At 37.2% G+C, this 25,111-nt stretch overlaps 1 long non-coding RNA gene across 2 annotated transcripts; it reads right to left on the bottom strand.

Moving 5' to 3' along the window:
* Positions 1-844: 844 nt before the first annotated feature.
* Positions 845-9,888, bottom strand: LOC125182824 (uncharacterized). Of its 2 annotated transcripts, none has more exons than XR_010825828.1 (3): positions 9,356-9,888; positions 3,625-3,691; positions 845-2,691 (listed from the first exon to the last, which is right to left on the bottom strand). It is a non-coding gene; the product is annotated as an uncharacterized lncRNA (long non-coding RNA). The 2 variants fall into 2 exon arrangements; XR_007163440.2 differs by having other exon boundaries at positions 9,564-9,888.
* Between the last annotated feature and the right edge of the window lie 15,223 nt (positions 9,889-25,111).

The following is a 25,111-nucleotide window of genomic DNA, read 5'->3' as shown; positions in this document are numbered from 1 at the left end:
AGTTGTATTTTCCTGACCAGAATCTATCCAGGTTTCAGAATATTCTACCCTATTCATTCTTCTATGCAATTCAGAAGAATTAAACTAATAGGAGTACTGACACTTCTTGAAAAAACAGTCTTTACCTGGAAGTGAATTTCGTGGATTTAGCACTGCATTAATAGAGGTTATTTATATTTTGCTCAATGGCTAATATTTAACTGAAAATCAGAGGTCAAATATCTAATATTCCACTTAGAGGATGTTGTATCTAAATTGTCTTTTAAACAGAGATAAATTTAACCTCAAAATATTATTTTTAAACAGAAGTCAAATATTGCTGCTAAACTTTTTTGAATAAATTATACAGTGGCTCAGCACTGTTTCACAAATGGTTTCCAATCACCAAAAGGGTATTTACCCTCCCCCCCACCAAAAAAAAAAAAAAAAAGTAGCTCTAATTGTTTCAAAAGAAATAAATGTTGTTCTTTACCTTTTCTCATCTTTGAATGGCCAGACATCAGTCCTGGCTGCTAAAAGAGTCAGGAGCATAAGCATGTTCCAACAGGTTTAGTGAAAGTGTAGTCATTTGTGCCAGAAACGTACACAAACACATTTAGAAATATGGTTATCCTGGGAATTGAAATGACCTCATTGAATCTTAATCCTCATTTAAAAAATAGTGCTTGGGAAATTTAATACTTCATATAATAAAGGCATTCATATTTTTATTGAAAAGTGATGAGATTATCATCTTTTCAAAGATACTGAAACCTAGATCTCTGTTTCTTAGAGTGAACCGCCATATTCCAGATGCATAATTTTTAATACTAAAATTGAGAAATTAATTAGCTCTGTAATTTCAAACTAGCTGGTCTTCCTTTAAAAATATTCCACAAAAGATTTTTGGTGCATCCATCTAATCTGATATTTCCTTTGTTATCTTGGAAGACCTGAATTTTTCACTGAATCATATGGTTGCTTCAGATTAGTGTCAACCTTAGACAAACAAACAAAAAAAAAGAATAAAATCTAAAATAAAGAGGAACTAACTAGGGAAGTTCTATGAACAATAAAGGCAAGAGATCCAAGACAGCTCCTGTGGAGATTAACAATAAAGTTTTAACCCACATCAGAAACATTTCAGTGAAGATGGAGTGTAATTGGATATGCCATTGCATTGAAAGCAAAGGAAACAGGTATTATTTCCCAAGTGAATTGCTAGCTGTTCTTCTGCCATAGATTGTATTGAATTCAGTACAAAGTTTTAGGTAAATTCTTTGGAGACTTTCTTTACCGTGTGCTTAAAACTGTCAAGCAATCTCAAATATAAGAAACCAGTACCACGCTATTGAGTATGTTGAAAGTGTACAGACAAGGATGTCATGCTACTTCCAAGACAGTCAATCAAATTGTAACATGTATATGCACAGCAAGTTTTTTCCATTAGAAACAGAAGTCTCCATGAGACTATTTAGTTACACGAATCACAATTTATCTAGAGCCTCTGACAAGATACAGTCAAATCAAATTCTCCCAAAGGAGATAGACTCATGCTAAGTTATATCACTGTTTTTCACTTCAAAAAGGCATCTTAATCAGTTTATGATACATACAAAAAATATAGGGTGGTGCAGTGCCACAGTTCCCCATAAACATTCTAAAACCAACAATTCTAAAAAACATTGCTATAGCAGGCTGTTAACTTTGAATTCATTGCTAAAGAGTGTTGTTTAGAAAATATAATGAGAAATCATTGCAGATTAATTTCAGAAAATCCAGATGACCCTTTCTTACTTTATTTTTCCTGGTGGTCTGACTTTGGTAGCAGAATGCAGAGTTCCTTAGTCTCCTATTGGCTAGAGTTGATTTGTCCTGTTCAAAACTGATCCCATGAAACAAACACATACACACCTGTTTGCTGGGAACCACACTAAACAAAAACTGTTCATAAAAATTTGTTTCAGACTGTCATAAAACTCCATGCAAACTTATTCCAGGATGACAGTTTTAGCACTGAGTTTGCTCTTGTGTGAATGCAGGTAAGTAATTGATATTAATATAGTCCCATAAGTTGACTCTTGAAGAAAACAATAGAAATGTAACTAACTCCATAAACTGAAATGAAAAAGCCAGTCTTAAATATTATGATTAGTTGCTTATAAGTATGTCCCATTGAAAGATGTTGACCACACAACCAAAGTATCAGTGTATATTTAGATCAAAATGTTTGTGTATACTTGGAAGGCAAAATAAAAGAGTTTTCTCCCCTATAAATATTTGAAATTCCACTCTTCATATAAAATATTCCATCCACATATTTAGAGAACAGGAAAGAAATAATCTGCCTACACATCACATTAAAGGAAATGCAATTTTCATTCTTCAAAGACAAAAAAAACGTGTCCAGAAATGCATATAGGAATCTGCTCATCAGATAAGTGAGCTATGTACGAAATCATTCAAAAATACTTACAGTTTCTGCAGTTCATTTTCCCCCTCACCAGATTACTCTGCTTTTCACTTCTGCTGTTATTGAAGCCTCAGCTGAAAAAAAGTTTCTTTGACAGGGATGCATTTCCTCAGAGCTGCTTTGTCTGTCTGCAATTCCCTAGATGAACACTGCTCCAATAATTTACATCACTATCAGAGTTCTGTTGCTCCCTAACACAGGCATTGCGTTGGCTCTGTCATCTCCCACTTACTGAGCTTCTGAGGGAAAGAAACAATAGATGAGAAACAGACAGCTGATAGTATCCAACTACTCAAAGAAAAGCAACCTGAGACAACGAAGTAACACATTAGACTGTAATGATATACCACAGCATGTCATCTGTCCTGCAGTGGCATTTTGAACCCCCAGAAAAAACAGCAAATATTGTTAATAAGCTAAGGGTGCATCTACACTGAAAAAGGGTTTTTGAACAGTCAGTAACATGAATATCATGGCATTCAAAAGCTGTAAGTTACTTTAAAATGATATTACATTTTAATAAAGGAAAGAAATCTCAATATCACATTATAAGAGCAGCAAAGGATGAAATAATCCTGACAGATACTATGTCTCGCTTCAGTAAGTTATATTATATTACTGATGTTAGCACCATATTACAAACAATAGCATTGTGTGAGGATCACAAGCAGTGCAACTATTTGTGTAAATCTTTTTAGAAGAAATAACAGGAAACAATTATTGTGTGCTGACAAAAGGCCACCTTATACAGCTTCTTAAATTTATTCTAGTGTATGAGAACACTTAATTACAACAACTTCTGTGGTGAAACAGGTGAACAGATGAATTGTAACATGAAGCTGGAGGACAAGCTCTCCAAAGCGAGCAGTATCCACAGGATTTGGCTATATGAATCAAAAATACATCCCACAAGCTTACTAATTTGTACAGTGGCAAATTTCAACCTATGTAAAGGAGTTCGTAGAAATTTTATCAGATAGCTAAGTTTAGGAAAGTATTTCCATTTGGGTGGAGAGTGCAGATAAGAATTTAAATCCCCATTAGAAAATAATCAATATACCAACATCTATTAACAACCACTAAACTGCTGGAAGAGGTAGTTCTGTTACTACTTTTTTAGAGTTCAGTAAAAGTCTTTTTAATAGACAAGACAAAACATTTTTTACACTTACTTACAGCCTCCTCTGGGATGGCATATACTGCTGCCGTATACTGCCAACTCATCTCCACTTCCTGACACTGTAAGTGAAAAAAAGAAAGAAATGTTAAACTGTGGTGAAAGAAAAGTTTAAGTGTCTTGATTCCTTTTTCCAAATTGGAATTTGATTGCAATACTTGAGATAACACCATTTGAATAAGAGGTCATTACTGTTTTGAATTACAATCAGCAAACTGGGATTTCTGCCCCCCACCCCCTTTGCAGAATGCACAGTATCAGAATCTTGATATTTGAAGCGTTATTATAAGGACAAAATAATCATTTAAAGACAGAAAGCACATAACAATATTAATCCAATAATATTATTAGATTTTTAAGAAATAATTCCAACACAGTCCTCCCTAAAGACAGTGCTCAGACTCTAGAAATCTTTAAGAACACAAGCAAAGGTATTATGGAGCCATAGTAGAACTACTCATTACCATGACTGTTCATATGGCTATGTTGGAGAGCAAGGAGATAAAATAATTGTGGTTATAAGGTTTTAAGCATGACCTTCTATGGAAAAGCCTACCTGTGAGGTGGTATTCTCACCCACCTGGCTAGATGGTAAGTTGGGAGAAAAGTGAAGAGAAAGGAATCTGGTGGAAATTTCATTGTATTCAACTCCCGAATGAAAGATCTACTAATGCTATGGACTTGTAGGTTCCTGGCAGGATTTCCTATGACTTTAGACAGTCCTCAGAAACAAAGGAATTACGCTATTTTTAAAGCAGCTACTGTTGATAATGGTTCCCTTTGGATCTCTGCTTTCATGTTTCAGCCCATACTGTGGCAGGGACCCTCTGCTGACACAATAAAATACTCAAGTCAATGTTTTCCTTCCCAATCTTTCAGCTGACCTAAGCAGCTCCTAAGGCTAAAACGACTCAGCATTGTAGCTAGATAACATTTTTTTCATTCCTTCCTAAAGTTCAAATAACACAGAGACAGTCTTTCAATTCTTTCATGCTCAAGCTTCAGACTCTTTGCAGCTCTCTGGCTCTCTTGAAGTACCAACAATTCAGCTTTACTAGGGTTCAGAAAAGAATGAGTCAGACATTGGCATCCAAAGAAAGCAATCGTCTCCTGCTGGGTCTGTCATTATCTAGGAAGAGTCTGACAGAAATTCTTAATTTCTGGCTCCTGTGACTTTGCCATGCAACAGTATTACTAACCAGAACTAATCTTTCCCTTTCCAGACCCCTCCTGGAAGCCCACCAGCTGCAGCAAGCACTCCAGAACTGCCTAAATGGGTTCCAAACCAGACTCATGTACTTCTTTCATTAACCCTGAAAACTCATTTTTTTCAGGGCTCACCCATAACCTAATTTTCTGAAATATTAGCAAAGTGGGTATCAGAATTAGAGAGACACTCAAATGTACTGAGATAAAACCAAAATGGATATTCTCCATTTTCTGAGTTATGCATTTAAATTGTTTCCAAATGAAGACAGGAAGTTCTGCCAGAGTTTGTTAGGTCTCACATACTCTGGACCTCATCAACACCCCCAGAGGTCTTTCACAAATTAAAAGGGGAATTAGTGAAATGCATCTGTATATACAGCACATTTATATCACCAGTCCCAACAGTCCCCCATAAACCTAGTATTTTTTGCAGAGGTAAATGTCATCCCCTGAACACCAGCAGCACCACCTTATTCAGGAGGTTGTTGCCAACATTACAAAATCCTAAATCAATCCAGCTGGAATATTTTCCCTGTCAAAAATAGCAACACTGTCTTTTTCTTAGAATTCAAAATTTCTAATGAGTTTCATGAACATCTTTCTGTTCCAGAGACAGGGAAATCAAGTCACAAGAAAGGTACTGGCTAAGCAAAAGTACCCAGTAGCTCCATGACTTGAGACAGCAACTGAACCTAAATACCTGAGATCACCACTCAGTGTCTTACAACCCATCCTATACAGGCAGCTAACACTGTTCCACATCCTGATGTAAGTTACAACTTCATCTTCAGTGGACAAGTTCAAAGCTCCAGCAGCTAATAGCTGTGTGTGTCTTTTGCATACGTTCTCACTGGCTCTCAATTATTAACTCTGCTGGAGCATCTGATCAGGGCTAGCTATTTTTGGCTGCTATTCACAGCTCCAGTTGAGTAGGCTCTGGCGAGTACACCTGGCAACACTGGCTCAGAACAACACTAACTCAGACACACAACACAAACAGGAAGAAAGGGAGAGAGAGCCTGGGTGTTATTGATATAAGATTGTATTTTTACTAGGCTAATAAATACAGTGTCTGCTCATTCCTGTGGGTGTGTGGAAATCTCATTTCACAACGTCACATTCCCGAAGAGCACAGTTGGAATAATCCAGATAATGCACTTTAAACACAACATGCATTACCTTGTCATTTTATAAATTAGACTTTGGCAGACTTAAATAAGTAGAGGAAAGTTAATCTCATGGAAACATGCTAGCTTCAATGCTGATGATAGTTCTGCCACCATCATTCCTCCTATCAAGCAAACCTAATTGCTTTGTTTTTGTGGGCTCTTAGGCAATAGCATTACTATGAGTTTGGAAAAAATAACAACACTGACTGTGCTGACTTTTGATCAATCACCACTTAGCCTTTGAACATCAGACTTTTAAGTGTCCCTTCTTTGCCAAAAAGTAATGAGCCAAAAATAAGTACCAAAGGTTGGAACCAGCTCTGTCTCAGCTGTATTCAATACCACAGTCACACTGGAGGATGAGGAAAGGGAGAAAAAGAGTGAAAGAAGAAAGCAAAGATTAGTAAAAATTGCAGTATGACTTCTTCTCCTTCATTTTTAGGTATGAGCTACTACTAGAACTGTATGAAACTCCTGGTAGCCAAAGTGCAACTAGGTAACTTTAGCTTTTACCAGTTTCAAACAGACTAAAAATTAGGAATGAACAATAAACAGCTCAGCATTTCATACACACATGGAGCTAAACAGAAAGAGTCGGGTAAAGAAATTAGTTTTGTATCATACAGAGTTCCAAAAAGCAGCTTCTGGAATGGCCCGAATTAGTTTTTAGTTTCCCTTTGGATCTTTTATTTTGTAGATCCTTGTGAATTTTTGTGAGACTACTGTTGCACTGAGGGCTTCTTCAGCTTCAACTGTGCAGTACAATACTGCTCCACAAGTTATAGCTTCAGATCCAACACCTGCTAGCTTGCTTTAAATGTACCATCACCTCAATCACATTAAAACTTGGATATCTGCATTCATTACCACCAACCATTTTAATTATCATAAACAGGATGCTGTTTTTTGGTTTCCTAGGATGTTGTAAAGACAAATTCATGAGATGGAGATTAGATATAAACGTCATTTCATTGTTTAATAGGCTGAGTATAGATAAAGCAATTTATGTTGCAAGCTTAGAAGCTCACTTCTTACGCTGTCTAAACTGGACATTTTGCATCTTGAAGCCAGATCCAGTCCAAAATAGTTTGATAGATAAAACACTTCATTCTGAAAAAAATATTCACAAGGCTTTTGTTTATTTATTTTTTTTCCCATTAAGTAGAAAACATACATTCTAATGTCTAAAAATATCACATGGGATTATTGAAGTAACCCAGAGGAGTATGCTTTTTAAATTGTCCAGATCTTATCAAATTCCACTACAAACATATAGATTTTTAAATTATTTTTCAGTAATATTTCAGCCTCTTCTCCATGTATTTCCCAAGATTATTTTTTTTTGGCAACAATAAATCTATTTGGTTTCCTCTTACAAAATCAGCAGAAGCACTCTCAAGACAAATTAAAGAGAACCATGCTGACTGAAGTAACACTGTCATTATCCTGCCGGTAAGCCCCTGAAACATAGAGGTTGTGGTAGAAGAAAAAAATAAAATAAAAAAATTAGTACAAGCAATGACAGAATCAACACAACTTTCAAATAGGCCAGATCAGAATAAAAATCCAAGAGGAAATTGCATCCAGTAGGATTATATTCCTGACTCATGTGAAGGTCAATACTTTCAAAGTAAATAAAAAGTCAAAAACCCTGTAGGTTTGCATTTCTTAGGTAAAAAACTTAGATCATGATCTCAGAAAGAATGGGTTAAGGTTCAATCAAAGGCTCAGAACACAAACTTGCAAAAGCCAAAAAATTCTTTTGACTTATCTAATGTTTTACTTAGGAAAAAATAAGATCATTCAGAATGTCCATTTTGTACCTACTTTCCAGATGAAGTGTCTTGCCTTTTTCTGATTGAAATTACTGTTAGATTTCCACATTCCTTTATAAATGAAAAACTTATCAAATCTCAAAAAGTATTCTACTGTGTTTTCTTTCAATACTGAAATTTGGAGATGGATTGGCTAGCCACTCTCATGTCACAGGTAACTCTTTCACAAACTGGTATGAAAAAGTACATACAGGCAATGCTACATTCCTTCCAAGCTTCTGAATGATTACATCCTTGCTGCAGTGAGAGGAAGCCATGGGACCTGAGGCCTTGGATGCTGAAGCCACCGTCAAGGTCACAGGACTGGAGAGTTACATTTGAATTGCCACTTCTAGTATTTGTCACTGTTCTGCGTTATATTATGCAGCTGTTTCAAAGAGGTATTGACATAAATATTTGCACAAACAAAATAGACATATGCATAAATATAATCTTGGTATGGGAAGCTGTCTGGATAGTTTTCTGACCACGTACTTTTTAGGCTCATTACCTCACCAAATACAGCACTGGCATTATTTGAAACAAAATTTTTAAATGTGGCCATCAAGTGGTGGAAGTTCAAAACTGCATCTTAAAATGTAAATTTGGCTCTGTCTAAACCAAATAAATGATGTAAAATCATGCCCACAATAAGCATTTTTTTTGCTATGGGAAGTATAAGCAGTATTTCATACCATATTTGGAAAAAAAAAAAAAAAAGAAGAATGCAATAAGCCATTTGTGGGTATCTAAACTAGACTAAAAAAAAAATAGTTAAGTAAAGCAATCTTTATGTATCAGAGTATAAAGGCAATTACCTATGAGATAAAGTAAAAAGAAAACCTTTCCTAATAGTCCATGGTGGAAATGTTACTCCTTCCCCCAGGATATTTGCTACTAGTCTTTTTTTACAGAGGAGGAATATTGGTGTAGACAAACCAAAGCCCTGACACACTATAGCAGTTCCTTTTTCAAGATAGTGCAAAGAACTGCAAGTTGCTTCTGTATTCAAAAATCTCCCACTGAGGGCCCTGCTCATCCACAGTGACCATGGAACTAGTGATTTACAGAAAGGTAATTTTCCCATTTACGTTAATCAAGTACTTGATTGCAGTTTTAAATACATATACATTAGTATATATATATTTCCATCAACTACTCATAACTTTAATATACTGGAAAATCTATTCTAACAGAAAGATTTTATTAGTAGCATATAAAATAAAAGAGCAAAGGGAACATTTCTTATATGAAGGACGTACATGAAACTGCAAACAGCTTGTTCAGATTCCAACATTCAGCATAAAATCCAAATTGTTATGGTTATGTTTGAGTAGAGAAGGAACTTCTGGTGCAATTTATAAATTGACTACCAGTTATCCTTGTACAGCAAATTAACTACCTCATTAAATGCAGAATGAGAAGGTTACAAAAGCACCTTGGGGTGAACGCAGCTCTGGACAGGACAGGAGCCTTCCCTCAGCTGGCGGGAGAGAAGCTTTCCCTCACATGAGAGGAGAGGAGCCTTCCTTACCTCAGGTGACAGGACAGGAGCCTTTCCTCAGCTGACAGCAGAGAAGCACTCCCTCAGCTGACAGGACAGAAGCTTTCTCTCAAGTGAGAGGAGAAATTTTCCCTCAGGTGAGAGGAGAGGATCCTTCCCTCAGCTGGCAGGGGAGAATCTTTCCCTCAGGTGAGAACAGAAGTCTTCCCTCAGGTGAGAAGAGAGGAGACTTCCTTACCTCAGGTGAGAGGACAGAAGCCTTCCCTGAGGTGAGAGAAGAGAAGATTTCCCTCAGGTGAAAAGAGATCCTTCCCTCAGCTGGCAGAAGAGAAGCTTTCCGACAGGTGAGCGAGGAGAAACCCTCCCTCATGTGACAGGACAGAAGCTTTCTCTCAGCTGACAGGACAGAAGCCCTCAGCTGACAGGACAGAAGCTTTCCCTCAGGTGAGAGGAGAGGATCCTTCCCTCAGCTGACAGAAGAGAAGCCTTCCCTCAAATGGCAGGATAGAAGCCCTCCCTCAGGTGAGAGAAGAGGATCCTTCCCTCAGGTGACAGGAGCTTTCCCTCAGGTGAGCGGAGAGAAGCCCTCCCTTAGGTGTAAGAACAGAAGCTTTCCCTCAGCTGACAGGACAGAAGCTTTCCCTCAGCTGACAGGACAGAAACTTTCTCTCAGGTGAGAGGAGAGAAACTTTCTCTCAGGTGAGAGGAGAGAAACTTTCCCTCAGGTGATAGAAGATCCTTCCCTCAGCTGGCAGGAGAGAAGTTTTCCTTCAGGTGAGAGGACAGGAGCCCTCCCTCAGGCGAGAGGAGAGGAGCCTTCCCTCAGGGAAAACCCTGAGCACTTTGGGCCAGACAGCACCTCAGCATTGTGCTGAGAACAAGCTGGGAGGAAAGAATCTGCTCTCCATGCAGAAAGGTTTGTTTATAAACTCTGCTTCTTCCACTTTTCAGAACAACTCAAGCAGATATACTCAAAAAAGCCTGGCTGACTTGGACTTTGTTTGCAGTAGTCTTTGTGCTCGATAGCAGTGCTATTATGCCCACCACCTCACCAGCCTTGTGGGGTTTACTTAGAAAATTCTTCTGTCTCGATGCTGTAGATTTTCCTGTAAATTTTATCCCTGCCAAGTTCAAAGCAAAAGCGATGCTCCCGGGGGGAAAAATCAATTGGGAAGGCCCAGAGGACTGGCAGTAGTCATGTCATATTGTACACGTACTAGCAGATTAAGAGTAGGGTCTCTCTGCTGCTTTCACATGTATTATTTTTAGATTTTTACATTTTGTGCTTTTACTTGGAGAAAAGCACTCTACCCTTTTTTCTGACTTTTCTGTAGCTTGCATGAGACTAAGGAAAAGCTCCACGCACAGTGTATTCTCATCTAGTACACAGGCTTTCTTTACAAATTAAAGTGATTTAGCATACACAGCTGAAAAGGGGGAAGAAGGGGCTGTGGTGTCAGACATGCAGTCATTGCCAAAGATTTCCTTTGCTAAACTGTTGTTTCACAGATCTGGTTGCCAACATTGCATGGAACAATGTTGGGGAGGAAGGAAATCATCCTGTTCAGCTTTTTCTGCCATTGCTTGTAAGCTGATTCCCTGGGGCTTTACAGGGGCAGATTCTACTCCAGACAAGAAGAGGCAAGTGGATATCTGCCTCCAAGCAGAGAAACCAAGGAAGAGATTTTTAGTGAATTTACTAAATACTGTAATCTATGGTAATTCATAGCTCAGAAATCAGCCTCTGATTAATTTCCCAATGTTGTTTTGCTTTCACCCCTTTTACTTTCTTTTAAACACACCTCCATCCAGATAAAAGCTTCTTTGTAGTATTTGTTTATTTAGAAATTTCAACATGTGATGAAAAACTTCAAGTGGGAGAAGCAGAACCAGCTTTGGATCTAGGCAAATTTTGCACTCACCAAAACAAGTTTGAGTCAAATTTAGTAGTGCCATATGACATGCTCTTGGGGAGTGAGAGGCTGGCTGTAGGCCCAGATCTGACAAAGATCTCTTGCACATTTTTATCTTTATCCTCTGTGAATAGTCCCAGTGATCGTTCTGTCAACCTGAAGTATTAAAAAATCATCAGGCTGGCCTGTAAGATTTAAAAGATGTGGTCTTTAAACTAAAGAACTTTTTTTTTAAGAAAAGGTATTTTTTAATTTGCTTTCTGTTTACTGAGCCTTAAGGAAACATCTGTGTCATGTTTTCCAGTCTTTTTCTGTGCAATGACAGCACTAGGAACATTTTTTCCCCAAATGAATCTGGAGGTTCTGCAGATTTATGACTTTCAGAAATGGGATTTTAGGCAGATGTCATACATTGTAAGATTCTTGATAGGAACTGAGAGAATCAGCAGCATAGCCAAAACATCACTGAGTCACTGAAGCACTTACTTAAGGCTTGCAGAATCAGGGCCTTGGATCATATCTTCTTTGAGGTAAGAATTATAATTGCAATGTGTCTAGGTGATGCACAAGCACTTATGTGTGTATATACCTTCACTCTTCTGGTAACTGACTTATGTATCTACTTCAATCTTCTCATTGCATTAATTTTGGTCCCTCACACAGCTGGTCCTCTTCAGGTACCAGTGACTTAAAGACAATGACAGGCCTATGACAGACTTTCTTACCATGTAGAAATCATGGGGGGAATGAGGAAGATGGCAGAGTCAAATTTTCCTTCATAAAGACTTTCTACATGCAGGGCAGATATCTTTTGGAAAAAGCCAGTATACCCACAGCTCTGGAAAATACTGTGGAATTTCTCCAGATAACAACCAGATAATTAAATGGTCTGTGAATGAGGACAACATAATTAGTGTGTACTTGGAAACAAGAGAGATACTGGCATTCAAAGCTTAATATTGATGTATTTTAATTAAATATTAAAGCAGCTTAGGGGCTGACCTTAAGTGTTGGCAGTGAAATAAAGCCAAATCTAAGAATGTTTGTTCTACAAGCAGCACTTAGCAGCCCCAGCTGAGATCAGCCAATACTGCTACAAGGTTGTACAAAAAGCATAAGTACATAGCTTCTGTCCCAAATGTCTTGCTGTTTTAGTGTAACAGAGTGAGTTTTACACATGGAGAAATATAGCATAGAGAAAGTGATTCGTTCCTGGTAAAACAAAGTGTTTATGAGAGAGGAGCTGAATATAAATTTCAAGACTGAAGGGTATACTTCAGCTACAAAAGCACTTTTCCTTGCCACTTTTGTGACAATTCACTTTGTTATTTTATTGTGTAATAGAAATATTTTTATTTTAGTTTCACTGAAGAGTTCAGTTAAATACATATTTACTTTTTTTTTTTCCACAATTTGTCTCTATCCACTCCTGTCTTTGTCTGTGAGTCCATTTTCGTCGTTATACATGTCTATGGCAGGATGAGACTGGATTATCACAGAGTAAAACAATGCTGCTGCTAACTAGGTTGGTGCACATTTGAACATGGACAACAAATGTTGCAGGCAGGTTGAGTTTCATATATTAAAATTCCTAGCTGAACTATTAAAATCTATTTTCATAAAAAACAAATGGACAAACGGAAATGAAAGCAGGTTTGTCTGCCTTGCAAAAAACAGATAAACAGTGAAGCAGAACTCTGCCAAAAATCTCTGTTTCTATGGGCAGCGCTAGCAGATAAAGTTAATGAAGTGTCAAAATTATTCTGTGGCAGCATCTATGTCTTTCCAGACTGGAGAAAATGTATTTTCCTTTGAAAGATACTATCTTTATCCAACCTCACTCTAAGCTTAATTATTTACAGATTCTAATGACTGATTTCCCTACACTGATCCCTTCTTGCATCCACCCCTCTTTTGGGAGCAGAGTGTGAGCAAAAGTTTTCCAGCATCTTTAGGGACTCCGTGCTAGTGCAGCCCCAGCACTGTCCATAGGACTGGACAGGTCTCAGTATAAAAGTGGTTCTGTGCATTTTTCCTTCAAAAGATCCTGATTTGTTAACACTTCCTCAGGAAAAGAAAAGTTTCACTGGAATTCTTTGTAAGTTTACATGAGTCTTAACTACTCTGGATAAACTTACAGAATAAAAAATATCTGTGGGCTACAAGACGTTCCAAAGCTCATCAAACACAGAAATATCCTTTGACTGTAAGAACACTATATTGTATTATTAAATTCATAAATCACCTAATTCCTTAGCTCATTATAAATAACTTAAGAATTGTTTGGAAAAGGTGCCTGCTAGGTTAGGCAAGTGCGATAGGAATGAAAAATAAAAATATTTATAGATTTTTGGCTTCATCGGATCCCTTGCGAAGAGACCCATTCTAGGTTCTTTACAACCAATGAAAAGAAAGCCTAAACATGTTTTGAAATGCAAGTCATGGTCTCTTTCAGTATAGTCTGATCTGCGTAGACAGAACAGTCATAAATGGTTTCTGGGACAGCATATTTAGTTTAATTGCTGCTTCACTCAACAAAACCCTGATAAAATCCATAATAAGCAAAGCAACACTCCATAAGCTTTTTTATGGTTGCAATATATAAGGATCCCCATTTGTCTTGCTGGCATTATTTATATGAAACCTTCTGCTACATACAGGTTAGGGCTTAATTTCAGAATTTTATGGCCTCCCCTGACTAAACAATGCCCCATATTGTAGTCTTTTTATTAAAACAATTGGAATATGATCCCATTGTAATTTTATATAATGTACTTAAGGAATAGTTTTCTACTGTTACTGTGAGGGTGGCTATTGATTCTCACTCGCTTAGCATTCTGATGTACATATTTATATGTATACTTATGCACACTTTTAATTGGGGCCTGGCTACTTGCCAGATCAACATACTAAGGTTGATGATAAAGGGGATAAATTTTACTCCTATAATGTAATCTAGTCAAATATTGTAAACAACCCTTTAACCCCAGGCCTTTGAAAACACCTTAAGCCATAGCTCATGTCACCAGTGGGCAACCTTGAAACCTGCGTAGAAAGTCCAATTGAGTATTGCTCAGGGCACTGAAATAATAAGACTGCTGATGAAGGGACAGAATGAAATACAGCCCTCTGTCCAAACAGATGCCATTACTTATTCTGTGTATATAGCAGGGCCAGACGTACAGATGAGAATGATGGCTGGTAAAGAAGCAGTTAGAAAAGTTATAGGAAACATGGAAATAAGTCATTACAAGGTGAGAACAAGTGAATTATTGCATTAGTTCAATCACTCCATTGGGGCTTTTGAAGCAGCAGTTGCAAATTAGGACAGTCCATACCAAGTTTTGGAGCAACCCATAACTACTACATGCAGTTCCCACATTATTATGAATGAATCAACTATAGTCTTGGTCATTGCTGCTGATTTCTCAGGAGTACTCATCACCTTGAAGGACAGAGATGAACATAAGCAAAATTAATTTCTCCTTTAATTTTGGAGAGAGCTGGAGGTAATTCTTACTTCCAGAGCTTGTTCACTGTAGGTGAATAGTTAAACTGTATGTCCCTACTTCCAGCCAAGAGAATTTAAATCAGCTAAATCTAAGCTTCAGAAATGCAAGATAGTATTCGTGCAGCCAAAAGGCTGTACTGAAACAAGCATAGCTTGGCTTGCAAATGTGCGATGGCATAGGGAATATGAAGTGGTGTCTTTAATAAAATAATGTAGAATGGGAGATGAGCCTTTCAGGGTTTCTTATGAATTCATTATTTTCAGTTTGGAGTGTAAATTGTGTAGGAAGACATATATTTAAATTGAACTCTGTATGAACTGCTTTAATATAGGCATCGAGGAGTGCTGATCAGTGTTTTCTCAGATGTTGCTTTCATATGTCTAATGTCTTCTGCATGTAAAAATATGAGTGAATAATTTAATGCTTACTTTTAATATGAAAATTTGGTGGATTTGATTGACAAATCTTATAGGTATTGCCTTACTGCCCTCTGGTGTACAGGGCTGAAACAGGCGCATGATCAACGCTTTATAAGCATCTGTTGTTCCTGTAAAGTTATCACTGGGACAGGTCAATCTTTAGCTAAGGTCTTTGAAAAGGAGAATGAACATGTAGTGCTCCACTTCACTTAGCCCATTTTTTTTGGTATATAACATCTTTTCACTAGCTACTTATTACTATGTAGACCTTTATCCCTGACTAGACACAGAAGTGCCTGTGAGATTAAAACATGTGATTATTGTAATACCACCTCAATGCTTGCTTTGAAAAAATTTAGTGTCTCTTTTGATGTTTGTTTTCAAAGCAGCAGCTTGTGATTTCTCAGGAAAACTGAATCTCATTGTTCAGAGATGCAAGACCAATGTCAGCCTGTCTCACTGAATCAAGTTTTTGCTGCTCCTGTGTAACCTAAGCCTGAGAAATCCTGGGGCTGTGAGTAGTTGATCAGCACTGGGCATCAAAGACAACAACAAAACACATCATTTTTCCTCACAAACACCCCTCAAAATGGAGACATTTGGAAGCCATATGCATCTGTTCTTTCCTAAATTAATTCATCTTTTTCCAGGATTTGTCTTGTGGAAAAATTAGAAATTCCTGTTCACTCCTCCCCTTTCCTCCTATACTTTAATACAATATATGAATGAAACCAAAGGTCAGGAATTTCTTATCTTAAAGTTTTGAAACGGGGAAAAATGCAGTTTTGTCCAGTTTGATTTTCTTTAATTTTTTTTTTTTTAATCTTACACTTAATATAGATATTTAGCATAAAGATTCCCCGTTGCAGATTGTACATAGCTGGAAGTGTGTTTAAAAGATAGTGCATGCTCACAGGTATGAATTACAACAAGCATCCCTTTATCCTATTCTTGCAATACAAAGAAACTTTCAGAGTATATGGAATTTATGTTCATTTCTTGGTCTTTTCTCTGCTTCCACAACAGGAAACACCACACAAACTAAAAGCAAAGGTCCTTATCTTCAAAAGTGTTTTCAGGGACTTTACAATACATGTGAGGAGCTAATAAAACTATTAGAAGTCTTTAAATATTTTAAACACTTTTCCTTTTGCAGTTAACAGGAATTAGGTGCTTTTTTTCTATATGCCTCTTAATAGTATAAAGAGATGCCTTCCTTTAGGTGCCTAAAGACCTATGAAAATCTACTTCTCTCGAAGTCTAGAGTTTCAGATCAGACATAAAGGAAATGTAAACTAATTGACACAGAAACTAAGAAATGAAAAATGAATATCACTGACAGGATTCTGTAACACTCAGTATGGAGGGGAACATTAAACAGTGTATTTTAGAATAAGTGAGTAAAATACCATGTATATGGGAAAAGCTATCTGTGGGGGGGGAGGGAAAAGATAATTCTGCAGAAAGCTCAATGAAACATGAGTTTTCTCCTCTAGAATCTCTTGGCCATCAGAGTGAATGCAAATCCTTGTGATTAGGAAAAGGAAATGCTGCATAAATGTAGAGGGATTATATTGTCTTTGTATTTGGCTCTGGTGATACAACTCTGGAAATCTCAGCCAGGCTCAAGTGCCATACATCTTAAAAATTGCTGAGAGTCTAGGCAGACTTATGTTAGAGCCACAGGAATGATTAAAACGATTACTAAAAGCTCCTTTAGCTTGTGGAAATGATGCATGTTAGCGTCTTCATGTGCAGTGAATTCCTTTGTAATTTCCTTTATCCCTTGATGCCAAACTTATCCCCAAAAGGCTCAGTAGCTACTAAATTTAGGGTTTCTGTAGGGAAAACAGAGAGGTGCCCAAGGTGACAGCAATAGAGGCATCAAGGTATTAAGCTGAGAGGGAATGAAGAGAAAAAGGGACTACAGAAGATGGGCTCTGATTAAAAGAGAAAAAAACTTGACAAAGAGGAATTCCCAGATAATGAGGAAATCATATTTGAATTTACACTGGAGAGCTGGGGGGAGACAAATATGAATAGATATACATTTATTTCAAAAGATATCGTAACCTCTTACAAGCATTAAATTAAATTGTTATATTGTTATATTGTATAAGCAGCACTGTAACAACAGATGGCTCAAATGTAGGAACAGAAGTCTCCTAAACATTGGAGCTGTTTGCTTTTGGATTGGATCTTCACTCTCCCAGTTTTGCTTGGATAGCAGCTCACTTAATAAATGGGTGATGGTCAGATTTTTGGTGATGCAGGCTAAAGAATAATGGGAGAAAAGAATGGAAAGAAATCCCAGGTGTCCTGCTGCTTAAGTCCTAAGCAGACAGTATTGTCTCCTTTATTCTGGAGTTTGTTCTAGTAACAGCTCGCTCTGACTTTTTAGAAGGCTTAAGATTCTAACTCCCTTTGGCAGTTCCAGGAATACCACCTTGTATTAATAATCTCTAATGAGGGAACATTTATTATTATTAAGTATTTGTCTGAGAAATATATTCCACATACATGTGAAGACTGATTTGTTTGCATATCACCTTCAGAGTGAAAAATAAAAATATTATGATGTCCTAACCTTTTTTGAGAAGAGGTGACATCAGCAAATAAATCCGTGATGTTCTTGTAATATTTTTAAAGAGGATCCAAAACCAGCTGAAAGCACAAAGATAGCTTTACTAACGGCTTCTACTAAGATTAAATATATATATATAAATATATATGTATATATCTCCCAAGACAAAATATACAGCTTCATATAATCTGCTAAAGAGAAAAGTAAATATTTTGCAACCACAAATGAAGTCAAAGCATAACGTTGCGGTGAGACTTAAGAGGAGTTAACAGACCAAAATGTCTCATTATTTCACAAATTATAGCAGCATGAAAAAATACTTCTTTAGTTTCAGGATACTTAGCTCTGTTTTATGAAATAAAAATATGTGGTTAAAACAAAGCACTGTTTCAACTCCAGCTCCGGAAGCTGGCTTAACTCGGTGTGATAGGTGGGCAGACGGCCGTATGAGTGACACCAGGGCTGCACCCCAGGTACAAGAAATGCATTTCTTTCCACCCCAGCTGGCACGCTGACAGAGCTTCATGCACAGCGGAACCTTGTGCCCAAACGAAGGAGCCGGGCTTTCTCAGGCAAGGTGATACAGTTAGTGGTGTGGGTTCTTAGTGCTAATGGTATGGATTAAAACATTAAGGATAAAAATGCATTTCGTGGCCTTGACCTGGTTTGTAGTGGATGCTGGGAGCCAAGTCCTGCCCTCAGTTACACCCTGTAGCTCCCCTGAAGCCCGTAGTGGTGCCAAGTGTAACTGAGGGAAGAATTCAGCTGTTCAAATATGCCCCTGGTTACCAAGCCAACTGGCAGCAATTGCAAGGGAATAATAGCAGTGTTGAGGGCAAGAACTGAGGAGCCTTCGCAGGGCGGTCTGGAGATCTGCACAGTGCTTGCCTACAGACTGTCTGGCCTCCTGAAGTCAACGCTATTAGTTTTTCCTACTTGCTCAAACTTACTGCATACATAAAAAGCCTTTCACTGGTGAACTCTGATAAATGCCCACTGTCTGGTGCTCCTGCAGTCTCATAGTGCATTGTATTTACATCCTTTTGTTTGTGCCAGACCAAACCTTGAAGTTTGGAGCAGAGAGTAGGTCAGAATCAATTTCTAAAACTTCTACGACTTCTCAATCTTCTTCTAAAACAGTGAACCATTAATGTTATTAAAAAAGACAAGCTGAGTAGCTTCCAGGCTACCTATGACACAAACTCATTGTCTTGCAGCAAAACTGTTTAGTTATTTAGTGTTGGTGTTGCTCCAATAAGCTTACTGGCTCATACAGCACCTCCCATCCAAAGAAACAAGACGGGATTATTTTCATTTCACAGATGAGGAACCAAGATCTTAAAGTATTTGTCTGAAGTGACATCAGAAGAAAGGACCTGAATATCTGGTATCCTTAGTTGTAGTGCCCTCCTACGTTGGTTGTTAAACCTTACCAGCCAGCACTACAGTAGCTGTTTGTAGCCTTGCTGAAGTTGGGGAGCTTTAATCTTTCAGTATAGAAGATTTTTTGACACTGAATAACTTCAGTTCCAGCTTTTAAAATAGAAAACAAAACATAACAGTCTTTTTATGGGACAAGAGGATTCTTTGAGCCCCTGCTCATATAGCATTAGCAGCTACTATTTGAAAAGTGCTAGCTTCACCAGGACAGATTAAAATCCCCTGGCAGCTTTTTCTGTTCAGTTTGATGGACAGAAAACAATAAAGACGTAATGAAAAATCAGATGGACTGAACTAAGAGGGCCCAACTGTTGCAGGCAGAGGGCAGTCTTTGGGTGAGCAGGGAGGAAGGGAAAAAGAGTTCTCATAAATGTACAAACCATAAACCCACCTCAATGCCAAAAATGATGTTCTTGATGAATATTGTGACAAGAAATTCCCTGTTTGTCTTACAAGGACATCATGAACTGGAACTGCTGCTGGAAGTCATGTGTACTGTTTCATGTAGAGCTAACAGAAGAAAAGTAAGCCATGAAATAGGGAGGCATATCGCTCTAAAACACCCATGAGACCCAAACAGCTGTTCAGTTTCTCACGTAAGAGAGGCACTGTTTTTTCGCAGTTCTCTACTTCGTCTCTTTCCATAAAGTTTGAATTTGACAAATACGCTTGCTAATTTTTCATTCTTGTAGAGAGTGCTAAACACATTCTCAGCCTTAATCAAATACAACACTGTTGTTCTCTGGGAAAGAGACCATAGCAGTAATAATTCTTTTATTATGTATGGTTTGCATGTGGAAACATCAGACTCATGTAAAGCCAAACTGCATTAGAGAAATTATTTCTAATTTTGAATAAAGAAATTGATGCCCACTTTGTTTTGATTGATGATCACTTTGTTTTGAAAAGTTCTTTAGACGGGGAAATTATTAAAAAGAATCAGATGAAATATCCACGTACGAACCAAGTTGAGATAAACTTTCAGTTGAGATAAATCTTTGTTGGTCCACTTAAAATAGTAGAAAAGTTCTGATTTGTACTAGTTTATAGTTTCTCTTCCTTCCCATTATGTACACACACATTATTATTTGAAAAGGTCTAAAATACAGTAAATTGAACAGGAATATACAGGGATAAATGCACAGTGAGACATTAAGTATTTCTTAGAGGCACTTTTGTTCTGTGAATGCTGTAACTAAGAAAACCATAATCACTGTAATCGTTTCTTTAATGCTAAGCATGCAGATATTTCCACTTTCTCTGGGGCAAATTCAGATTAAATCTTCCCTGCAAGAATAAGTTTCTTCCACCTCCAATGGTTTATTGCAAAGTCTGCTACTCCTGACAATTAGTGCAATTATACAAAAATAATTTGCACTTGTATGGTATTAAACATGAAAGATATCAAAGCGGTACTTCACAAGCAGCATACAAAGACCAAACCTACTCTTATAATGCAGCCATTTCTAGAACAAAGTGTAAAAGCAACTCTGCAAGAAACAATATACATTATTATTTAGAAGGTGAAGAAAGAAATTATTCAACAATTCAAATCTGAAGGGAATGTTAAATGGGAAGTCTGCAATTGCTGAAGTAAGGATTGGCAGTGCGTTAAATTTACAAGCCAGTTTTGCTTATCTAAAGCACGTACTTTCCAATGAAACAGACCTAGAATTTGAAGGACCGATCCCTGCATTGTCTCACACTTTGCTTCAATATCTTCTAGGCAGCTGATGTACAATGTGTTGAAAGACAATACCTTAGGAGAGCGGAGGCACAAGGCACTAGGATGTAAACTGATTCCATTCTAATTATACTAAAAGATCCTATGTGCTCGTATGGATGAATGTCACTTACTGAATCACTCCTCACTGAAGAAATTGTTTTATAATTTTCTCTAGAGAGAGATCCACCTTAAATTATCTTTTCAGATTTTGATGGGAAATGAAAATTATATTTCAATAAAAAAGAAGGATGGAAATAAAAACTACTTTTAAAAAAATTACTTTTTTTTTTTCCTTTTTCCCACAGGAAGGGGGGGATTGAAGGAAAATACCGTATTTTAAAGTATGGAAACTGTCCATTCCTTCCCCATCATCTTGTTAAATATGCAGAAGGGTGGTCAAAGTGAAAACTGTCATTTTTGAGAGCTGTGTTTAAACACGATACTCCCCTTGTTACTGCAGGAAGACGACCCACGTCTCAGGTGGCTGACACAGTCAGAATTACAGGGGAGTCAGAGGAAGTAATGATGATTTACATCAGCTATAAGGCTGATTGTTGTGGTAGTTTCTTTCTTTTTCTTTCTTTCTCTCTTTCTTTCTTTTTTTTTTTTTCAGTCACTCTAGCCATTTCAGTTCTCATCCTGGCATCTGGATATGTTACATGTAGAAGCCCCTGTTCACACAAAATGGGCATAGGACAATGTGATGCTGGAAATATAAAACATGCTGTGGGATATGGTATATCAGTTTACCAGTTTCCTGCAGTCTTCCCAGGGAGAAAAGTAAGAGAGATCCAGCAGAGATTCAGCATGATCTGAACAAAAGTTTGGAAGATGGGCAAGGACAAGATCTATTAGAACAGCTCTCTAAGTGTATGCCCTGAAATCTTAATGGCATGTTAGGATGTTAATATGTGGGTGTATCTGTTTGTATCTGAATTTTAAGTTACTTAATCATCTTCCTAAAGTGGCTTATCTTTTCACAAATACACACTTTCTTACATTAATATGGTTTTAAATGTTGATATAAAAATCCTTTACTGTCAAAGAAAGCCTGACCACAGGATGTTTTAATCAAACGAGGAAAGTGTTATTTTCCTTAGAATCACTAATGAGGAATGTAGAAACATAGAAAACTCCAGAGAATGGAAATGGTTATTATAATCATGCTGAACATAATAGGACTGTTAATAAGTGTAGAAGACAGTGTGGTATAATGATCCTGGTAAAATATAATGACATTAATCAGCTGCTGCAGAAAAGCCAGTTCTGCAAGTATGATAAAAACCAAGTAGCAATCAGTTTCCCATGCAAAACATCCTTCCTGGCAGACGCAGCTCAGGAAATATTTTAAATCTGCAGACTGCTCGCAAGTGTTCTGATCTAGTTGGAGAGAAATTCATTACACCATACAGAACACACATACACATTCTGTGATGTGGATGATTCACTTTAAAGTATGCCAATGCATTTAGCTGATTGGCACGGAAAAGACAAAATATTTCTGACAAATTTCAGTACTTTTCATATTATTGAATTTACTTACAGTGAGGGTGAGTTTACTGAGTTGCAGCTGGATTTTTTTCTGCAAAGAACACGCTGATATGCTCTGTTCATGTGGAACATCTGAAAAGAATAACAAGGAATGGATGGAATTTTCAAGAGAAAAAGAAAATAATAAAACGCCCACCATAAAAAATAATTCTCTATAAATAATCTCAATCAGGAAAATCATTACCCCTGAGACAATCCAAGGCTGCCTTTTTAGTAGTTCTTTCCCTTGTGACAAGAGCAAACTTTCCCATGCCACAAATCATTTTGTCTATTATTTTGATATAATCTGAAGGAAAGCCATCCTACCATTGTAACGTGCTCCATTTTTTCAGTCTCCTATAGGGATATTTCTGCATATTTGCTTGGTAGGACTTACTGAGTTTAGAACTAGCAGTTACAATCTTTCAGGTTGCTTTTCAGACTTTAGGCCAGCAATTTCAATTTTGTAGTTGAGTTCTTGCTTTATTGTCTTCTTACGGTTGATCTGTTTATGCTGGTGTCTTCTTTTGAATCAGCTTTTCCAGTTATCATCCTACTACCTAGTTTATGTGACATCATTCACGCTGTAGAATAAAGACGTTGGTCATTCAAAGAGGAAGTGAAAAAGGTCCCATGGATAATAGTGCTGTTTCTTCAGGAATTGAAGATTTCTTATCTGTTTCCTTGATGGAATGGCTTTTCCTTTAATCTTGTGAAGTAGTCTGTCTCAGTCTCTTCTAGAAGCTGACTTTAATAAGTCTGATTTGCAAAGAGAGCTGTTTCCTATATGCTACAGCAACCTCTCTTTTTGTATTATACCTATCAATACAGTCACAGAACAAAAGCAGTTTCAGGTCCGTCATTAACAGCTCCCAGCACCCAGCACTGCTACTTCAGTTACTCAGCTTCTTATTCTGTTGTTGTCATTGCAACAATAGCAAATTGTTTGACTTGAAAGCAAATACTCCTCTATTAATGCATATCAAGCTTATTTTGATCATAACTTAAGAAAAGCAAATACTTTCTCTTCAGTGGGAAATAATTACATTTCCTTTTTTTTTTTTTTTTTTTTTTCCTTTGGGGTGGGAGAAATAGGGTGGGTGAGTTGTGTACATTGCAAAGAAAATAAAAAGCTAATGGGCAGGTTTTTAGGTACTTTTTCACTCTTTGGTACCCTGGGGTGAGATGTATTTTTTGCAAAGCCAGGAGATTTGTAAGCCTGCTTTGAGTTATTGACTGTGTGGGTTTGTACTGCACAAGGAATTCCAGTAATAAAGCTCATTCCTAGCCTGCGTTATTGGTTGTACATCTTTGGCAGATGCTAGAAGATGTGAACAGATACTGATCCTAGAAAGTGGTAAGTATTGTCTCAGACAAGCCTGTGTGATGACTTGCATATGCTTAAAGATGGGAGAGGAACCAGAAAAGGGAGGAAGGGACCAAGCTTGCAGATCTTTGTACAAGAGGGTCATTTATACACATCATTGCTATGTTCTTTGATAATAAAATGGAGAGGTAATGATTAGCTTGTGGAATCATTGTAGCAGTGAGGATGACTTGCAAGCTAAATTGTAAAACCACAGCTTTGGCTGTTGGATAGGAAAAAGACTAAAGGATGCCCCAAACAGTAGGCACATTCCCGTTTTTACAAAGCTTACCACTTTAGGATTGATTTTGTGTTGCTCTCACAGTCAACAGTGCAAAATTATCCAGAGCATTCCACTGTTTTGTTGTTTTATGAAGGATATAAGAGGTTACTCCAATGCAGGGCAAAAGGAAATGAAGATTTGATCTGTAATCTGCTTCTTATAACATCAGAGAGCAATTGCAGATCTCACCAGCACTCCTGTTTGGTATTTTTATTAAAATCAAGAAACAAATGTTACAAATTTGGCTTGGATCTTACTGTTTTTAGCATTCCATTTACTATAGGACGAAGTTGGGCCAAAGTCTATTTTGCTAGTTGTTATTGTAGGGTTATTGCACATTGCAAGGCAGAAGTAGCTAGAAATGGATTATCTTTGAACTATCCTGAAAGAATCTCAATGGGCTGCTTTTCTACATGTTCTCCTAGAAATTGTACTGAAGTACTACTCTCACTCTAGTTGCAAGTTTTGTAAGTCTATTAACTGGAAGTAAATGACTTCTTACGGTAAACTTTTACCAAAAGGATAAAAGAAGACAGCTAGATAAAATATATAAAACTGGTTATACTAACAGGCTGTCAACCTTGTGACAATCTGGTGTGACATTTCTTCCTTTGTCAATAAAAGAAAGTGATTTTACAATATCATATTTTGATATGCTATATAATTTAAGCTACTTAACCTTAGTGGGTCATACCACGAAGATACTGTTCAGTTGTCACTTGTTGTTCAAGTTGTTCAATAAAGGAAAGCATAAATAAGAACTTACAGATCTGAACCAAAATGAAGGGTTGAGAAGGAATGTCATTTGCTTCGTTTTTACTTTGAGACATGTTTGAAAATATATATATATTTGAATTCTTTAAAAACTTTTGTTTTTGATTTAAACTTACAATTTTACTTATAGGTCTTAATAAGATGACTATTAAAGTTAATAAAAGACTTGTAAAGATTTCAGTGGGTGTTCAACGAAGCTCATACTTACTGCTTACAATGAGCTTATCACCATGCTATGA

The sequence above is a fragment of the Anser cygnoides genome, chromosome 19 (assembly GCF_040182565.1).
Source record: "Anser cygnoides isolate HZ-2024a breed goose chromosome 19, Taihu_goose_T2T_genome, whole genome shotgun sequence".
NCBI lineage: Eukaryota > Metazoa > Chordata > Aves > Anseriformes > Anatidae > Anser > Anser cygnoides.
Note: the sequence above shows the minus strand (reverse complement) of the source record. Positions and strands in the feature narration are given on the sequence as shown.